We start from the raw sequence: 20,929 nt of genomic DNA on the forward strand, positions 1-20,929 counted from the left end.
CAGAGGCAAACAAAAGGGAACAGGGGGAACGGATTGGAAAAAGTGGGGAACCATGGGGGACTCTGCAGGGCAGAGGGGAACCATAGAGAGCAGGGGGTGCAGGTTGGAAAAAATGTGGAGAACAGTGAGGAATCAAAGGGAGCAGGAGGAACATATTGGAAAAAAGTGGGAAACTGTCTGGAAAAATGCAGAACAGTGGGGAACCAAAGGGAGCAGGGGGTACAGATTGGAAAAAGTGGGGAATCGTGGGGAATTCTGCAGAACAGAGGTGAACCAAAGGAAGCAGGGGAAACAGATTGGAAAAAGTGGGGAACACTGCAGAACAGAGGGGAACCAAAGGGAGCACAGGGAACACATTAGAATAAGTGGGGAACCGTGGGGAATATTGCACGACAGAGGGGAACCAAAGGAAGCAGGGGGAACGTATTGTAAAAAGTTGGGCCCATGGGGAACACTGTAGGACAGAGGGGAATCAAAGGGAGCAGGGGAATATGATTCCAAAAAGTTGGGAACCGTGGTGGACAATGCAGGACAGAGGGGAAACAAACAGAGCAGGGGGAATGGATTGCAAAAAGTTGGTACGCGTGGAGGACACTGCAGAACAGAGGGGAACCAAAGGGAGCAGGGTGAACAGATTGTAAGAAAGTAGGGAAACGTGGGGAACGCTGCAGAACAGTATGAAACCAAAGCGAGCCGGGGGAATGGTTTGGAAAATGTGGGGAAACGTGTGGAAAACTGCAGAACAGAGTGGAGCCAAAGGAGCAGGGGGAACAGATTGGAAAAAGTGGGGAACCGATTGGAAAAAGTAGGGAACTGTGGGGAACACTGCAGAACAGAGGGGAACCAAAGGGAGCAGAGGGAACGGATTGGAAAAAGTGGGGAACCGTGGGGAACACTGCACGACAGAGGGGAACCAAAGGGATCAGGGCGAACAGATAGGAAAAAATTTGGGAACTGTGAAAACACTGTATGACAGAGGGGAACCAAAGGGAGCAGGAGGTACAGGTTGGAAAAAGTGGGGAACCGTGGAGGACACTGCAGGACAGAGGGGAACCAAAGGGAGCAGGGCGAACAGATTGTAAAAAAGTGGGGAACCGTGGGGAACACTGCAGAACAGTATGAAACCAAAGCGAGCAGGGAGAACAGTTTGGAAAATGTGGGGAACCGTGGGGATCACTGCAGAACAGAGCGGAACCAAAGGGAGCAGGGGAACGATTTGGAAAAAGTGGGGAACCGTGGGGAACACTGCAGAACAGTGAGGAACCAAAGGGAGCAGGGGGAATAGATTGGAAAAAGTGGGGAACCGTGTGGAAAAATGCAGAACAGTGGGGAAACAAAGTGTGCAGGAGGAACAGATTAGAAGAAGTGGGGTACCGTGTACAAAAATGCTCAACAGTGGGGAACCAAAGGGAGCAGGGGGTACAGGAAGGAAAAAAATGTGGAGAATCGTGGGGAACACTTCAGAATAGAGGGGAACCAGAGGGAGCACGGGGAACGGATTGGAAAAAGTGGGGAAGCGTCGGGAACACTGCAGAACAGAGGGGCACCAAAGGGAACAGGGGGAACGGATTGGAAAAAGTGGGGAACCATGGGGGAAACTGCAGGGCAGAGGGGCACCAAAGGGAGCAGATGGAACACATTGGAATAAGTGGGGAACCGTGGGGAATATTGCACGACAGAGGTGAACCAAAGGAAGCAGGGGGAACGGATTGTAAAAAGTTGGGCCCATGGGGGACACTGCATGATAGAGGGGAACCAAAGGGATCAGGGGGAACTGATAGGAAAAAATTGGGGAACTTTGAAAACACTGCATGACAGAGGGGAACCAAAGGGAACAGGAAGTACAGGTTGGAAAAAGTGGGGAACCGTGGAGGACACTGCAGGACAGAGGGGAACCAAAGGGAGCAGGGCGAACAGATTGTAAAAAATTGGGGAACCGTGGGGAACACTGCAGAAGAGTATGAAACCAAAGCGAGCCGGGGGAACAGTTTGGAAAATGTTGGGAACCGTGGGGATCACTGCAGAACAGAGGGGAACCAAAGGGAGCAGGGAAACGGATTGGAAAAAGTGGGGAACCGTGGGGAACACTGAACAATAGAGGGGAACCAAAGGGAGCAGGGGAAATGCATTGGAAAAAGTGGGGAACCATGGGAATCACTGCAGAACAAAAGGGAGCAGGTGGAACAGTTTGGAAAAAATGTGGAGAACCATGGGGAAAACTGCAGAACAGAGTGGAGCGAAAGGACCAGGGGGAACAGATTGGAAAAAGTGGGGTCCCATTGGGAACACTGCAAGGCAGAGGGGATTCATAGGGAGCAGGGGGTACAGGATGGAAAAAATGTGGAGAAATGTGGGTAACAATGCAGAATAGAGGGGAACCAAAGGGAGCAGGGGGAACGGATTGGAAAAAGTGGGGAAGCGTCGGGAACACTGCAGAACAGAGGCAAACAAAAGGGAACAGGGGGAACGGATTGGAAAAAGTGGGGAACCATGGGGGACTCTGCAGGGCAGAGGGGAACCATAGAGAGCAGGGGGTGCAGGTTGGAAAAAATGTGGAGAACAGTGAGGAATCAAAGGGAGCAGGAGGAACATATTGGAAAAAAGTGGGAAACTGTCTGGAAAAATGCAGAACAGTGGGGAACCAAAGGGAGCAGGGGGTACAGATTGGAAAAAGTGGGGAATCGTGGGGAATTCTGCAGAACAGAGGTGAACCAAAGGAAGCAGGGGAAACAGATTGGAAAAAGTGGGGAACACTGCAGAACAGAGGGGAACCAAAGGGAGCACAGGGAACACATTAGAATAAGTGGGGAACCGTGGGGAATATTGCACGACAGAGGGGAACCAAAGGAAGCAGGGGGAACGTATTGTAAAAAGTTGGGCCCATGGGGAACACTGTAGGACAGAGGGGAATCAAAGGGAGCAGGGGAATATGATTCCAAAAAGTTGGGAACCGTGGTGGACAATGCAGGACAGAGGGGAAACAAACAGAGCAGGGGGAATGGATTGCAAAAAGTTGGTACGCGTGGAGGACACTGCAGAACAGAGGGGAACCAAAGGGAGCAGGGTGAACAGATTGTAAAAAAGTAGGGAAACGTGGGGAACGCTGCAGAACAGTATGAAACCAAAGCGAGCCGGGGGAATGGTTTGGAAAATGTGGGGAAACGTGTGGAAAACTGCAGAACAGAGTGGAGCCAAAGGAGCAGGGGGAACAGATTGGAAAAAGTGGGGAACCGATTGGAAAAAGTAGGGAACTGTGGGGAACACTGCAGGACAGAGGGGAACCAAAGGGAGCAGGGCGAACAGATTGTAAAAAAGTGGGGAACCGTGGGGAACACTGCAGAACAGTATGAAACCAAAGCGAGCAGGGAGAACAGTTTGGAAAATGTGGGGAACCGTGGGGATCACTGCAGAACAGAGCGGAACCAAAGGGAGCAGGGGAACGATTTGGAAAAAGTGGGGAACCGTGGGGAACACTGCAGAACAGTGAGGAACCAAAGGGAGCAGGGGGAATAGATTGGAAAAAGTGGGGAACCGTGTGGAAAAATGCAGAACAGTGGGGAAACAAAGTGTGCAGGAGGAACAGATTAGAAGAAGTGGGGTACCGTGTACAAAAATGCTCAACAGTGGGGAACCAAAGGGAGCAGGGGGTACAGGAAGGAAAAAAATGTGGAGAATCGTGGGGAACACTTCAGAATAGAGGGGAACCAGAGGGAGCACGGGGAACGGATTGGAAAAAGTGGGGAAGCGTCGGGAACACTGCAGAACAGAGGGGCACCAAAGGGAACAGGGGGAACGGATTGGAAAAAGTGGGGAACCATGGGGGAAACTGCAGGGCAGAGGGGCACCAAAGGGAGCAGATGGAACACATTGGAATAAGTGGGGAACCGTGGGGAATATTGCACGACAGAGGTGAACCAAAGGAAGCAGGGGGAACGGATTGTAAAAAGTTGGGCCCATGGGGGACACTGCATGATAGAGGGGAACCAAAGGGATCAGGGGGAACAGATAGGAAAAAATTGGGGAACTTTGAAAACACTGCATGACAGAGGGGAACCAAAGGGAACAGGAAGTACAGGTTGGAAAAAGTGGGGAACCGTGGAGGACACTGCAGGACAGAGGGGAACCAAAGGGAGCAGGGCGAACAGATTGTAAAAAATTGGGGAACCGTGGGGAACACTGCAGAAGAGTATGAAACCAAAGCGAGCCGGGGGAACAGTTTGGAAAATGTTGGGAACCGTGGGGATCACTGCAGAACAGAGGGGAACCAAAGGGAGCAGGGAAACGGATTGGAAAAAGTGGGGAACCGTGGGGAACACTGAACAATAGAGGGGAACCAAAGGGAGCAGGGGAAATGCATTGGAAAAAGTGGGGAACCATGGGAATCACTGCAGAACAAAAGGGAGCAGGTGGAACAGTTTGGAAAAAATGTGGAGAACCATGGGGAAAACTGCAGAACAGAGTGGAGCGAAAGGACCAGGGGGAACAGATTGGAAAAAGTGGGGTCCCATTGGGAACACTGCAAGGCAGAGGGGATTCATAGGGAGCAGGGGGTACAGGATGGAAAAAATGTGGAGAAATGTGGGTAACAATGCAGAATAGAGGGGAACCAAAGGGAGCAGGGGGAACGGATTGGAAAAAGTGGGGAAGCGTCGGGAACACTGCAGAACAGAGGCAAACAAAAGGGAACAGGGGGAACGGATTGGAAAAAGTGGGGAACCATGGGGGACTCTGCAGGGCAGAGGGGAACCATAGAGAGCAGGGGGTGCAGGTTGGAAAAAATGTGGAGAACAGTGAGGAATCAAAGGGAGCAGGAGGAACATATTGGAAAAAAGTGGGAAACTGTCTGGAAAAATGCAGAACAGTGGGGAACCAAAGGGAGCAGGGGGTACAGATTGGAAAAAGTGGGGAATCGTGGGGAATTCTGCAGAACAGAGGTGAACCAAAGGAAGCAGGGGAAACAGATTGGAAAAAGTGGGGAACACTGCAGAACAGAGGGGAACCAAAGGGAGCACAGGGAACACATTAGAATAAGTGGGGAACCGTGGGGAATATTGCACGACAGAGGGGAACCAAAGGAAGCAGGGGGAACGTATTGTAAAAAGTTGGGCCCATGGGGAACACTGTAGGACAGAGGGGAATCAAAGGGAGCAGGGGAATATGATTCCAAAAAGTTGGGAACCGTGGTGGACAATGCAGGACAGAGGGGAAACAAACAGAGCAGGGGGAATGGATTGCAAAAAGTTGGTACGCGTGGAGGACACTGCAGAACAGAGGGGAACCAAAGGGAGCAGGGTGAACAGATTGTAAAAAAGTAGGGAAACGTGGGGAACGCTGCAGAACAGTATGAAACCAAAGCGAGCCGGGGGAATGGTTTGGAAAATGTGGGGAAACGTGTGGAAAACTGCAGAACAGAGTGGAGCCAAAGGAGCAGGGGGAACAGATTGGAAAAAGTGGGGAACCGATTGGAAAAAGTAGGGAACTGTGGGGAACACTGCAGGACAGAGGGGAACCAAAGGGAGCAGGGCGAACAGATTGTAAAAAAGTGGGGAACCGTGGGGAACACTGCAGAACAGTATGAAACCAAAGCGAGCAGGGAGAACAGTTTGGAAAATGTGGGGAACCGTGGGGATCACTGCAGAACAGAGCGGAACCAAAGGGAGCAGGGGGAATAGATTGGAAAAAGTGGGGAACCGTGTGGAAAAATGCAGAACAGTGGGGAAACAAAGTGTGCAGGAGGAACAGATTAGAAGAAGTGGGGTACCGTGTACAAAAATGCTCAACAGTGGGGAACCAAAGGGAGCAGGGGGTACAGGAAGGAAAAAAATGTGGAGAATCGTGGGGAACACTTCAGAATAGAGGGGAACCAGAGGGAGCACGGGGAACGGATTGGAAAAAGTGGGGAAGCGTCGGGAACACTGCAGAACAGAGGGGCACCAAAGGGAACAGGGGGAACGGATTGGAAAAAGTGGGGAACCATGGGGGAAACTGCAGGGCAGAGGGGCACCAAAGGGAGCAGATGGAACACATTGGAATAAGTGGGGAACCGTGGGGAATATTGCACGACAGAGGTGAACCAAAGGAAGCAGGGGGAACGGATTGTAAAAAGTTGGGCCCATGGGGGACACTGTAGGACAGAGGGGAATCAAAGGGAGCAGGGGAATATGATTGCAAAAAGTTGGGAACCGTGGAGGACAATGCAGGACAGAGGGGAAACAAACAGAGCAGGGGGAATGGATTGCAAAAAGTTGGTAAGCGTGGAGGACACTGCAGAACAGAGGGGAACCAAAGGGAGCAGGGTGAACAGATTGTAAAAAAGTAGGGAAACGTGGGGAACGCTGCAGAACAGTATGAAAACTGCAGAACAGAGTGGAGCCAAAGGAGCAGGGGGAACAGACTGGAAAAAGTGGGGAACCGTGGGGAACACTGCAGAACAGAGGGGAACCAAACGGAGCATGGGGAACGGATTGAGAAAGTTGATAACTGTGGAGAACACGGCAGGACAGAGGGGAAACAAAGGGAACAAGGGGAACTGGTTGGAAAAAATGTGGTCCCATGGGTAACACTGGAATGCAGAAGGGAATCATAGGGAGCCGGGGGTACAGGATGGAAAAAAATGTGGAGAATCGTGGGGAACACTGCAGAATAGAGGGGAACCAAAGGGAGCAGGGGGAACGGATTGGAAAAAGTGGGGAAGTGTCGGGAACACTGCAGAACAGAGGGGAACCAAAGGGAGCAGGGGAAACAGATTGGAAAAAGTGGGGAACAGATTGGAAAAAGTAGGGAAACGTGTGGAAAAATGCAGAAAGGTGGGGAACCAAAGGGAGCAGGCGGAACGAATTGGAAAAGGTGGAGAACTGTGGGGAACACTGCAGAACAGAGGGGAACCAAAGGGAGCAGAGGGAACGGATTGGAAAAAGTGGGGAACCGTGGGGAACACTTCATGACAGAGGGGAACCAAAGGAAGCAGGAGGTACAGGTTGGAAAAAGTGGGGAACAGTGGAGAAAACTGCAGCACAGAGGGGAACCAAAGGGAGCAGGGGGAACAGATTTGAAAAAGTGGGGATTCGTGGAGAGATCTGCAGAACAGAGGTGAACCAAAGGACGCAGGGGGAACGGATTGGCAAAAGTGGGCAAAAGTGTGGAAAAATGCAGAACAGAGGGCAACCAGAGGTAGCAGGGGAAACAGATTGGAAAAAGTGGGGAACCGTGGGGAACACTGCAGAACAGAGGGGCACCAAAGGGAGCAGAGGGAACGCATTGGAAAACTGGGGAACCGTGGGGAACACTGCACGACAGAGGGGAACCAAAGGAAGCAGGGGGAACGAATTGTAAAAAGTTGGGCCGATGGGGAACACTGTAGGACAGAGGGGAATCAAAGGGAGCAGGAGGTACAGGTTGGAAAAAGTGGGGAACAGTGGAGGACACTGCAGGACAGAGGGGAACCAAAGGGAGCAGGGCGAACAGATTGGAAAAAGTGGGGAACCGTGGGGAACACTGCAGAACAGAGGGGCACCAAAGGGAGCAGAGGGAATGCATTGAAAAAAGTGGGGAACCGTGGGGAACACAGCAGAAAAGAGGTGGACCAAAGGAAGCAGGGGGAACGGATTGTAAAAAGTTGCGCCGATGGGGAACACTGTAGAACAGAGGGGAATCAAAGGGAGCAGGGGGAAGTGATTGGAAAAAGTGGGGAACTGTGGGGAACACTGCAGAACAGAGGGCAAACAAACGGAACAGGGGGAATGGATTCCAAAAAGTTGGGACCGTGGAGGACAATGCAGAACAGGGGGGAACCAAAAGGAGCAGGGCAAACAGCTTGTAAATAAGTGGGGAACCGTGGGGAACGCTGCAGAACAGTATGAAACAAAGCGAGCCGGGGGAATGGTTTGGAAAATGTGGGGAACCGTGGGGAAAACTGCAGAACAGAGTGGAGACAAAGGAGCAGGGGGAACAGATTGGAAAAAGTGGGGAACCGTGGGGAACACTACAAAACAGAGGGGAACCAAACGGAGCAGGGGCAACGGATTGCAAAAAGTTGGGAACCCTGGAAAATACGGAAGGACAGAGGGGAACCAAAGGGAACAAGCGGAACAGGTTGGAAAAAGTGGTGTCCCATGGATAACACTGCAAGGCAGAGGGGAACCATAGGGAGCGGGGGTACAGTAGGTAAAAAAATGTGGAGAATCGTGGGGAACACTGTAGAATAGAGGGGAACCAAAGGGAGCAGGGGGAACGGATTGGAAAAAGTGGGGAAGCGTCGGGAACACTGCAGAAGAGAGGAGGACCAAAGGGAGCAGGGGGAACAGATTTGAAAAATTGGGGAACCGATTGGAAAAAAGTAGGGAATCGTGTGGAAAAATGCAGAAAGGTGGGGAACCAAAGGGAGCAGGGGGAACGAATTGGAAAAGGTGGAGAACTGTGGGGAACACTGCAGAACAGAGGGGAACCAAAGGGAGCGGAGGGAACGGATTGGAAAAAGTGGGGAACCTTGGGGCACACTGCACATCAGAGGGGAACCAAAGGGAACAGGGGGAAAAGATAGGAAAAAATTGGGGAACTGTGAAAACGCTGCATGACAGAGGGATACCAAAGGGAACAGGAGGTACATGTTGGAAAAAGTGGGGAACCGTGAAGGATACTGCAGGACAGAGGGGAACCAAAGGGAGCAGGGCGAACAGATTGTAAAAAAGTGGGGAACCGTGGGGAACACTGCAGAACAGTATGAAACCAAAGCGAGCCGGGGGAACAGTTTGCAAAATGTGGGGAACCGTGGGGATCACTGCAGAACAGAGGGGAACCAAAGGGAGCAGGGGAACGGATTGGAAAAAGTGGGGAACCGTGGGGAACACTGAACAATAGAGGGGAACCAAAGGGAGCAGGGGAAATGGATTGGAAAAAGTGGGGAACCGTGGGAAACACTGCAGAACCAAAGGGAGCAGGTGGAACAGATTGGAAAAAATCTGGAGAACCATGGGGAAAACTGCAGAACAGAGTGGGGCCAAAGGAGCAGGGGGAACAGATTGCAAAAAGTGGGGTCCCATGGGGAACACTGCAAGGCAGAGGGGAACTATAGGGAGCAGTGGGTGCAGGTTGGAAAAAATGTGGAGACAGTGAGGAATCAAAGGAGCAGAGGAACAGATTGGAAAAAGTGGGGAACCGTGTGGATAAATGCAGAACAGTGGGGAACCAAAGGGAGCAGTGGGAACAAATTTGCAAAAGTGGGGAATCGTGGGGAGTTCTGCATAACTGAGGTGAACCAAAGGAAGAAGGGGGACGGATTGGAAAAAGTGGGGAACAGTGTGGAAAAATGCAGAACAGAGGGGAACCAGAGGTAGCAGGGGAAACAGATTGGAAAAAGTGGGGAACCGTGGGCAACACTGCAGAACAGAGGGGCACCAAAGGGAGCAGAGGGAACACATTAGAAAAAGTGGGGAACCGTGGGGAATACTGCACGACAGAGGGGAACCAAAGGAAGCAGGGGGGACGGATTGTAAAAAGTTGGGCCCATGGGGAACACTGTAGGACAGAGGGGAATCAAAGGGAGCAGGGGGAACTGATTGGAAAAAGTGGGGAACTGTGGGTAACACTGCAGAACAGAGGGCAAACAAACGGAGCAGGTGGAATGCATTACAAAAAGTTGGGAACCGTGGAGGACAATGCAGGACAGAGGAGAAACAAACAGAGCAGGTGGAATGGATTGCAAAAAGTTGGTAAGCGTGGAGGACACTGCAGATAGAGGGGAACCAAAGGGAGCAGGACGAACAGATTGTCAAAAAGTGGGGAACCGTTGGGAACGCGCCAGAACAGTATGAAAACAATGCGAGCCGGGGGAATGGTTTGGAAAATGTGGGGAAACGTGTGGAAAACTGCAGAACAGAGTGGAGCCAAAGGAGCAGGGGGAACAGATTGCAAAAAGTGGGGTCCCATGGGGAACACTGCAAGGCAGAGGGGAACTATAGGGAGCAGTGGGTGCAGGTTGGAAAAAATGTGGAGACAGTGAGGAATCAAAGGGAGCAGGGGAACAGATTGGAAAAAGTGGGGAACCGTGTGGAAAAATGCAGAACAGTGGGGAACCAAAGGGAGCAGGGGGAACAAATTGGCAAAAGTGGGGAATCGTGGGGAGTTCTGCATAACAGAGGTGAACCAGAGGTAGCAGGGGAAACAGATTGGAAAAAGTGGGTAACAGTGTGGAAAAATGCAGAACAGAGGGGAACCAGAGGTAGCAGGGGAAACAGATTGGAAAAAGTGGGGAACCGTGGGCAACACTGCAGAACAGAGGGGCACCAAAGGGAGCAGAGGGAACGGATTGGAAAAAGTGGGGAACCGTGGGGCACACTGCAGAACAGAGGTGAACCAAAGGAAGCAGGGGGAACGGATTGGAAAAAGTGGGGAACAGTGTGGAAAAACTCAGAACAGTGGGGAACCAAAGGGAGCAGGAGGAACAGATTGGAAAAAGTTGAGAACAGTGGGGAAAACTGCAGAACAGAGCGGAACCAAAGGGAGCAGGGGGAACAGCTCGGAAAAGTGGGGACCCGTGGGGAACAATGCAGAACAGAGAGGAACCAAAGGGAGCAGGGGGAAGAGATTGGAAAATGTGGGGAACCGTGTGGAAAAATGCAGAACAAAGGGGAACCAAAGGGAGCAGGGAGAACAGATTGGAAAATGTGGGGATTCGTGGAGAGATCTGCAGAACACAGGTGAACCAAAGGAAGCAGGGGGAACGGATTGGAAAAAGTGGGGAACAGTGTGGAAAAATGCAGAACAGAGGGGAAACAGAGGTAGCAGGGGAAACAGATTGGAAAAAGTGGGTAACAGTGTGGAAAAATGCAGAACAGAGGGGAACCAGAGGTAGCAGGGGAAACAGATTGGAAAAAGTGGGGAACCGTGGGCAACACTGCAGAACAGAGGGGCACCAAAGGGAGCAGAGGGAACGGATTGGAAAAAGTGGGGAACCGTGGGGCACACTGCAGAACAGAGGTGAACCAAAGGAAGCAGGGGGAACGGATTGGAAAAAGTGGGGAACAGTGTGGAAAAACTCAGAACAGTGGGGAACCAAAGGGAGCAGGGGGAACAAATTGGAAAAAGTGGGGAATCGTGGGGAGTTCTGCAGAACAGAGGTGAACCAAAGGAAGAAGGGGGAACTGATTGGAAAAAGTGGGGAACAGTGTGGAAAAATACAAAACAGAGGGGAACCAGAGGTAGCAGGGGAAACAGATTGGAAAAAGTGGGGAACCGTCGGGAACACTGCAGAACAGAGGGGCAGCAAAGGGAGCAGAGGGAACACATTGGAAAAAGTGGGGAACCGTGGGGAATACTGCACGACAGAAGGGAACCAAAGGAAGCAGGGGGAACGGATTGTAAAAAGGTGGGCCCATGGGGAACACTGTAGGACAGAGGGGAATCAAAGGGAGCAGGGGAAACAGATTGGAAAAAGTGGGGAACCGTCGGGAACACTGCAGAACAGAGGGGCAGCAAAGGGAGCAGAGGGAACACATTGCAAAAAGTGGGGAACCGTGGGGAATACTGCACGACAGAAGGGAACCAAAGGAAGCAGGGGGAACGGATTGTAAAAAGGTGGGCCCATGGGGAACACTGTAGGACAGAGGGCAAACAAACAGAGCAGGGGGAATGGATTGCAAAAAGTTGGGAACCGTGGAGGACAATGCAGGACAGAGGAGAAACAAACAGAGCAGGGGGAATGGATTGCAAAAAGTTGGTGAGCGTGGAGGACACTGCAGATAGAGGGGAACCAAAGGGAGCAGGACAAACAGATTGTCAAAAAGTGGGGAAGCGTGGGGAACGCGCCAGAACAGTATGAAAACAATGCGAGCCGGGGGAATGGTTTGGCAAATGTGGGGAAACGTGTTGAAAACTGCAGAACAGAGTGGAGCCAAAGCAGCAGGGGGAACAGATTGGAAAAAGTGGGGAACCGTGGGGAACACTGCAGAACAGAGGGGAACCAAACGGAGCAGGGGGAATGGATTGCAAAAAGTTGATAATTGTGGAGAACATGGCAGGACAGAGGGGAACCAAAGGGAACAAGCGCAACCGGTTGGGAAAAGTATGGTCCCATGGGTAACACTTCAATGCAGAGGGGAACCATAGGGAGCCGGGGATACAGGATGGAAAAAAATGTGGAGTATCGTGGGGAACACTGCAGAATAGAGGGGAACCAAAGGGAACGGGGGAACGGATTGGAAAAAGTGGGGAAGCGTCGGGAACATTGCAGAACAGAGGAGATGCAAAGGGAGCAGTGTGAACAGATTGGAAAAAGTGGGGAACCGATTGGAAAAAGTAGGGAAGCGTCGGGAACACTGCAGAACAGAGGAGAACCAAAGGGAACAGGGGGAACGGATTGGAATAAGTGGGGAACCATGGGGGACACTGCATTTTCAGAGGGGAACCAAAGGGAGCAGGAGGTACAGGTTGTAAAAAGTGGGGAACCGTGGTGAACACTGCAGCACAGAGGGGAACCAAAGGGAGCAGGGGAAACGGATTGCAAAAAGTGGGGCCCAAGGCGAACACTGCATGACAGAGGGTAATCAAAGGGAGCAGGGGGAACCGATTGGAAAAAGTGGGTAACTGTGGGGAACACTGCAGAACAGAGGGGAACCAAAGGTAGCAGGGGGAACGGATTGGAAAAAGTAAGGAACCATGGGGGATACTGCAGGGCAGAGGGGAACCAAAGGGAGGATGGGAACAGAATAGAAAAAATTTGTAGAACCGTGGGGAAAACTGCAGAACAGAGAGGAAACAAAGGGAGAAGGGGGAACAACTCGGAAAAGTGGCGACCCGTGGGGAACAATGCAGAACAGAGAGGAACCAAAGGGAGAAGGGGGAACAGATTGGAAAAAGTGGGGAATCGTGGGGAGTTCTGCAGAACAGTGGGGACCCAAATGAAGCAGGGGGAACGGATTGGAAAAAGTGGGGAACCGTGTGGAAAAATGTTGAACAGAGGCGAACCAGAGGGAGAAGGGGGAACAGATTAGAAAAAATTTGGAGAACCGTGAGGAACACTGCAGAACAGTGACGAACCAAAGGGAGCAGGTGGAACAGATTGGAAAAAGTGGGGAACCGTGTGGAAAAATGCAGAACAGTGGGGAATCAAAGGAAGCAGGGGGAACAGATTGGAAAAAAGTGGGGAACCGTGTGGAAAAATGCAGAACAGTGGGGAACCAAAGGGAGCAGGAAGAACAGATTGGAAAAAGTGGGGAACCGTGAGGAACACTGCAGAACAGAGGGGAACCAAAGGGAGCAGGGGGTACAGTTTGGAGAAGTGGGGAACCGTGGGGAACAATGCAGAACAGAGGGGAACCAAAGGGAGCAGGGGGAACAGATTGTAAAAAGTGGGGAGTCGTGGAGAGATCTGCAGAACAGAGGTGAACCAAAGGAAGCAGTGGGAACGGATTGGCAAAAGTGGGGAACAGTGTGGAAAAATGCAGAACAGAGGGCAACCAGAGGTAGCAGGGGAAACAGATTGGAAAAAGTGGGGAACCGTGGGGAACACTGCAGAACAGAGGGGCACCAAAGGGAGCAGAGGGAAAGCATTGGAAAACTGGGGAACCGTGGGGAACACTGCACGACAGAGGGGAACCAAAGGAAGCAGGGGGAACGCATTGTAAAATGTTTGGCCGATGGGAAACACTGTAGGACAAAGTGGAATCAAAGGGAGCAGGGGGAACTGAGTGGAAAAAGTGGGGAACTGTGGGGAACACTGCAGAACAGAGGGCAAACAAACGGAGCAGGGGGAATGGATTGCAAAAAGTTGGTAAGCGTGGAGGACGCTGCAGAACAGAGGGGAACCAAAGGGAGCAGGGCGAACAGATTGTAAAAAAGTGGGGAACCGTGGGGAACGCTGCTGAACAGTATGAAAACAAAGCAAGCTGGGGGAATGGTTTGGAAAATGTGGGGAACCGTGGGGAAAACTGCAGAACAGAGTGGAGCCAAAGAAACAGGGGGAACAGATTGGAAAAAGTGGGTAACTGTGGGGAACAGTGCAGAACAGAGCAGAACCAAAGGGAGCAGGTGGAACAGATTGGAAAAAGTGGGGAACCGATTGGAAAAAGTAAGGAACCGTGTGGAAAAATGCAGAAAGGTGGGGAACCAAAGGGAGCAGGGGGAACGAATTGGAAAAGGTGGAGAACTGTGGGGAACACTGCAGAACAGAGGGGAACCAAAGGGAGCAGAGGGACCGGATTGGAAAAAGTGGGGAACTGTGGGGAACACTGCACGACAGAGGAGAACCAAAGGTTTCAGGGGGAACAGATAGGAAAAAATTGGGGAACTGTGAAAACACTGCATGACAGAGGGGAACCAAAGGGATCAGGGGGAACAGATAGGAAAAAATTGGGGAACTGTGAAAACACTGCATGACAGAGGGCAACCAAAGGGAGCAGGAGGTACAGGTTGGAAAAAGTGGGGAACCGTGGAGGACACTGCAGGACAGAGGGGAACCAAAGGGAGCAGGGCGAACAGATTGTAAAAAAGTGGGGAACACTGCAGAACAGTATGAAACCAAAGCGAGCAGGGGGAACAGTTTGGAAAATGTGGGGAACCGTGAGGATCACTGCAGAACAGAGGGGAACCAAAGGGAGCAGGGGAATGCATTGGAAAAAGTGGGGAACCGTGGGGAACACTGCAGAACAGTGAGAAACCAAAGGGAGCAGGGGGAACAGATTGGAAAAAGTGGGGAACCGTGTGGAAAAATGCAGAACAGTGGGGAAACAAAGGGTGCAGGAGGAACACATTGGAAAAAGTTGAGAAGAGTGGGGAAAACTGCAGAACAGAGCGGAACCAAAGGGAGCAGGGGGAACAGCTCGGAAAATGGGGACCCGTGGGGAACAATGCAGAAAAGAGAGGAACCAAAGGGAGCAGGGGGAAGAGATTGGAAAATGTGGGGAACCGTGTGGAAAAATGCAGAACAAAGGGGAACCAAAGGGAGCAGGGAGAACAGATTGGAAAATGTGGGGATTCGTGGAGAGATCTGCAGAACAGAGGTGAACCAAAGGAAACAGGGGGAACGGATTGGAAAAAGTGGGGAACAGTGTGGAAAAATGCAGAACAGAGGGGAAACAGAGGTAGCAGGGGAAACAGATTGGAAAAAGTGGGGAACAGTGTGGAAAAATGCAGAACAGAGGGGAACCAGAGGTAGCAGGGGAAACAGATTGGAAAAAGTGGGGAACCGTGTGCAACACTGCAGAACAGAGGGGCACCAAAGGGAGCAGACGGAACGGATTGGAAAAAGTGGGGAACCGTGGGGCACACTGCAGAACAGAGGTGAACCAAAGGAAGCAGGGGGAACGGATTGGAAAAAGTGGGGAACAGTGTGGAAAAATGCAGAACAGAGGGCAACCAGAGGTAGCAGGGGAAACAGATTGGAAAAAGTGGGGAACCGTGGGGAACACTGCAGAACAGAGGGGCACCAAAGGGAGCAGAGGGAAGGCATTGGAAAACCGGGGAACCGTGGGGAATACTGCACGACAGAGGGGAACCAAAGGAAGCAGGGGGAACGGATTGTAAAAGGTTGGGCCGATGGGGAACACTGTAGGACAGAGGGGAATCAAAGGGAGCAGGGGGAACTGATTGGAAAAAGTGGGGAACTGTGGGGAACACTGCAGAACAGAGGGGAACCAAAGGGAGCAGGGGGAACTGATTGGAAAAAGTTGGGAATCGTGCAGAACACTGCGGGACAGAGGGGAACCAAAGGGAACAGGGGGAACGGATTGGAAAAAGTGGGGAACCATGGGGAATACTGCAGGGCATAGGGGAACCATAGGGAGCAGGGGCTACAGGTTGGAAAAAATGTGAACAACCGTGAGGAACACTGCAGAACAGTGAGGAACCAAAGGGAGCAGGGGGAACAGATTGGAAAAAGTGGGGAACCGTGTGGAAAAATGTAGAACAGTGGGGAAACAAACAGAGCAGGGGGAATGGATTGCAAAAAGTTGGGAAGCGTGGAGGACACTGCAGAACAGAGGGGAACTAAAGGGAGCAGGGCGAACAGATTATAAAATAGTGGGGAACCGTGGGGAACGCTGCAGAACAGTATGAAACCAAAGCGAGCCGGGGAAATGGTTTGGAAAATGTGGGGAACCGTGGGGGAAACTGCAGAATAGAGTGGAGCAAAAGGACAGGGGGAACAGATTGGAAAAAGTGGGGAACTGTGGGGAACACTGCAGAACAGAGCAGAACCAAAGGGAGCAGGGGGAACAGATTGGAAAAAGTGGGGAACCGAGGGGAACACTGCACGACAGAGGAGAACCAAAGGTTTCAGGGGGAACAGATAGGAAAAAATTGTGGAACTGTGAAAAAACTGCATGACAGAGGGGAACCAAAGGGAACAAGGGGAACAGGTTGGAAAAAGTGGGGTCCCATGGGTAACACTGCAAGGCAGAGGGGAACTATAGGGAGCAGGGGGTACAGGATGGAAAAAAATGTGGAGAATCGTGGGGAACACTGCAGAATAGAGGGGAACCAAAGGGAGCAGGGGGAATGGATTGAAAAAGTGGGGAAGCGTCGGGAACACGGCAGAACAGAGGAGATCCAAAGGGAGCAGGGGGAACAGATTGCAAAAAGTGGGAAACCGATTGGAAAAAGTAGGGAACCGTGTGGAAAAATGCAGAAAGGTGGGGAACCAAAGGGAGCAGGGGGAACGAATTGGAAAAGGTGGAGAACTGTGGGGAACACAGCAGAACAGAGGGGAACCAAAGGGAGCAGAGGGAACGGATTGGAAAAAGTGGGGAACCGTGGGGAACACTGCATGACAGAGGGGAACCAAAGGGAGCAGGAGGTACAGGTTGGAAAAAGTGGTGAACCGTGGAGAACACTGCAGCACAGAGGGGAACAAAAGTGAGCACGGGAAACGGATTGCAAAAAGTGGGGCCCATGGCGAACACTGAATGACAGAGGGTAATCAAAGGGAGCAGGGGGAACCGATTGGAAAAAGTGGGGAACAGTGGGGAACACTGCAGAACAGAGGGGAACCAAAGGGAGCATGGGAACAGATTACAAAAAATTTGGAGAACCGTGGGGAAAACTGCAGAACAGAGCGGAACCAAAGGGACCAGGGTGAACAGCTCGGAAAAGTGCAGACCCATGGGGAACAATGCAGAACAGAGAGGAACCAAAGGGAGAAGGGGGAACAGATTGGAAAAAGTGGGGAATCGTGGTGAGTCCTGCAGAACAGTGGGGACCCAAAGGGAGCAGGGGGAAAGGATTCGAAAAAGTGGACCGTGGGGAACTCTGCAGAAAAGAGGTGGACCAAAGGAAGCAGGGGGAACGGATTGGAAAAAATGGGGAACCGAGGGAAAAATGTAGAACAGAGGCGAACCAGAGGGAGAAGGGGGAACAGATAAGAAAAAATTTGGAGTTCCGTGGGGAACACTGCAGAACAGTGAGGAACCAAAAGGAGCAGGGGGAACGGATTGGAAATAGTAGGGAACAGTGTGGAAAAATGCAGAACAGAGGGGAAACCAGAGGGAGCAGGGGAAACGGATTGGAAAAAGTGGGGAAGCGTCGGGAACACTGCAGAACAGAGGCGAACCAAAGGTAACAGGGGGAACGGATTGGAAAAAGTGGGGAACCATGGGGGACACTGCAGGGCAGAGGGGAACCATAGGGGGCAGGGGGTACAGGTTGGAAAAATGTGGAGAACCGTGAGGAAAACAGCAGAACAGTGAAGAACCAAAGGGAGCAGGGGGAACAGTTTTGAAAAAGTGGGGAACCGTGTGCAAAAATGCAGAACAGTGGGGAAACAAAGGGAGCAAGAGGAAAAAATTGGAAAAAGTTGAGAACATTGGGGAAAACTGCAGAACAGAGCGGAACCAAAGGGAGCAGGGGGAACAGATCGGAAAAGTGCGGACCCGTGGGGAACAATGCAGAACAGAGAGGAACCAAAGGGAGAAGGGGGAACAGATTGGAAAAAGTGGGGAATCGTGGGGAGTTCTGCAGAACAGTGGGGACCCAAAGGGAGCAGGGGAAAAGGATTCGAAAAAGTGGACCGTGGGTAACTCTGCAGAAAAGAGGTGGACCAAAGGAAGTAGGGGGAACAGATTGGAAAATATGGGGAACCGTGTGGAAAAATGTAGAACAGAGGCGAACCAGAGGGAGAAGGGGGAACAGATTAGAAAAAATTTGGAGAACCGTGGGGAACACTGCAGAACAGTGAGGAACCAAAAGGAGCAGGGGGAACGGATTGGAAAAGGTAGAGAACTCTGGGGAACACTGCAGAACAGAGGGAAAGCAAAGGGAGCAGGGGGTACAGGTTGGAAAAAATGTGGAGAACCGTGAGGAACACTGCAGAACAGTGAGGAACCAAAAGGAGCAGGGGGAACAGCTTGGAAAAAGTGGGGAACCGTGTGGAAAAATGCAGAACAGTGGGGAACCAAAGGGAGCAGGGGGAATGGATTGGAAAAAGTGGGGAACACTGTGGAAAAATGCAGAACAGAGGGGAAACCAGAGGGAGCAGGAGGAACAGATTGCAAAAAGTGGGGAACCGTTTGGAACACTGCACGACAGAGGGGAACCAAAGGAAGCAGGGGGAACGGATTGTAAAAAGTGGGGAACCGTGGAGGACACTGCAGGACAGAGGAGAACCAAAGGGAGCAGGGCGAACAGATTGTAAAAAAGTTGGGAACCGTGGGGAACACTGCAGAACAGTATGAAACCAAAGCGAGCAGGGGGAACAGCTTGGAAAATGTGGGGAACCGTGGGGATCACTGCAGAATAGAGGGGAACCAAAGGGAGCAGGGGGTACAGTTTGAAAAAGTGGGGAACCGTGAGGAACAATGCAGAACAGAGGGGAACCAAAGGGAGCAGGGGGAACACTTTGAAAAAGTGGGGAACCGTGAGGAACAATGCAGAACAGAGGGGAACCAAAGGGAGCAGAGGGAACGCATTGGAAAATGTGGGGAACCGTTTGGAACACTACACGACAGAGGGGAACCAAAGGAAGCAGGGGGAACGGATTGTAAAAAGTGGGGCCCATGGGGAACACTGCAGGACAGAGGGGAATCAAAGGGAGCAGGGGGAACAGATTGGAAAAAGTGGGGAACTGTTGGGAACACTGCAGAGTAGAGGGGAACCAAAGGGAGCAGGGGGTACAGTTTGAAAAAGTGGGGAACCGTGAGGAACAATGCAGAACAGAGGGGAACCAAAGGGAGCAGGGGGAACACTTTGAAAAAGTGGGGAACCGTGAGGAACAATGCAGAACAGAGGGGAACCAAAGGGAGCAGGGGGAACAGATTGGAAAAAGTGGGGAACCGTGGGGAACACTGCAGAACAGAGGGGCACCAAAGGGAGCAGAGGGAACGCATTGGAAAATGTGGGGAACCGTTTGGAATACTACACGACAGAGGGGAACCAAAGGAAGCAGGGGGAACGGATTGTAAAAAGTGGGGCCCATGGGTAACACTGCAGGACAGAGGGGAATTAAAGGGAGCAGGGGGAACAGATTGGAAAAAGTGGGGAACACTGCAGAACAGAGGGGAAACAAATGGAGCAGGGGAAATGGATTGCAAAATGTGGGGAACCATGGGGAAAACTGCAGAACAGAGTGGAGCCAAAGGAGCAGGGGGAACGGATTGCAAAAAGTGGGGCCCATGGGGAACACTGCAGGACAGAGCGGAATCAAAATGAGCAGGGGGAACTGATTGGAAAAAGTGGGGATTAGTGCAGAACACAGCGGGACAGAGGGGAACCAAAGGGAACAGGGGGAACGGATTGGAAAAAGTGGGGAACCATGGGGAATACTGCAGGGCATAGGGGAATCATAGGGAGCAGGGGCTACAGGTTGGAAAAAATGTGGAGAATCGTGGGGAACACTGCAGAATAGAGGGGAACCAAAGGGAGCAGGGGGAATGGATTGGAAAAAGTGGGGAAGCGTCGGGAACACTGCAGAACAGAGGAGAACCAAAGGGAGCAGGGGGAACAGATTGCAAAATGTGGGAAACCGATTGGAAAAAGTAGGTAACCGTGTGGAAAAATGCAGAAAGGTGGGGAACCAAAGGGAGCAGGGGGAACGAATTGGAAAACGTGGAGAACTGTGGAGAAAACAGCAGAACAGAGGGGAACCAAAGGGAGCAGAGGGAACAGATTGGAAAAAGTGGGGAACCGTGGGGAACACTGCATGAGAGAGGGGAACCAAAGGGAGCAGGAGGTACAGGTTGGAAAAAGTGGTGAACCGTGGAGAACACTGCAGCACAGAGGGGAACAAAAGTGAGCACGGGAAACGGATTGCAAAAAGTGGGGCCCATGGCGAACACTGAATGACAGAAGGGTAATCAAAGGGAGCAGGGGGAACCGATTGGAAAAAGTGGGGAACTGTGGGGAACACTGCAGAGTAGAGGGGAACCAAAGGGAGCATGGGAACAGATTACAAAAAATTTGGAGAACCGTGGGGAAAACTGCAGTGCAGAGCGGAACGAAAGGGAGCAGGGGGTACAGCTCGGTAAAGTGCGGACCCATGGGGAGCAATGCAGAACAAAGAAGAACCAAAGGGAGAAGGGGGAACAGATTGGAAAAAGTGGGGAATCGTGGGGAGTTCTGCAGAACAGTGGGGACCCAAAGGGAGCAGGGGGAACGGATTGCAAAAAATGGGGCCCATGGGGAACACTGGAGGACAGAGCGGAATCAAAGGCAGCAGGGGGAACTGATTAGAAAAAGTGGGGAATCGTGCAGAACACTACGGGACAGAGGGGAACCAAAGGGAACAGGGGGAACGGATTGGAAAGAGTGGGGAACCATGGGGAATACTGCAGGGCAGAGGGGAACCATAGGGAGCAGGGGCTACAGGTTGGAAAAAATGTGGAGAACCGTGAGGAACACTGCAGAACAGTGAGGAACCAAAGGGAGCTGGGGGAACAGATTGGAAAAAGTGGGGAACCGTGTGGAAAATACAGAACAGTGGGGAAACAAACAGAGCAGGGGGAATGGA

General features: G+C 51.7%; 1 protein-coding gene across 3 annotated transcripts in view; it reads right to left on the reverse strand.

Moving 5' to 3' along the window:
- LOC138750525 (uncharacterized) overlaps positions 1-20,929 on the reverse strand; it is a 195,371-nt gene that overhangs the window by 144,703 nt on the left and 29,739 nt on the right. The window lies entirely within an intron of this gene.

Source organism: Narcine bancroftii, unplaced genomic scaffold (assembly GCF_036971445.1).
Source record: "Narcine bancroftii isolate sNarBan1 unplaced genomic scaffold, sNarBan1.hap1 Scaffold_163, whole genome shotgun sequence".
Lineage (NCBI taxonomy): Eukaryota > Metazoa > Chordata > Chondrichthyes > Torpediniformes > Narcinidae > Narcine > Narcine bancroftii.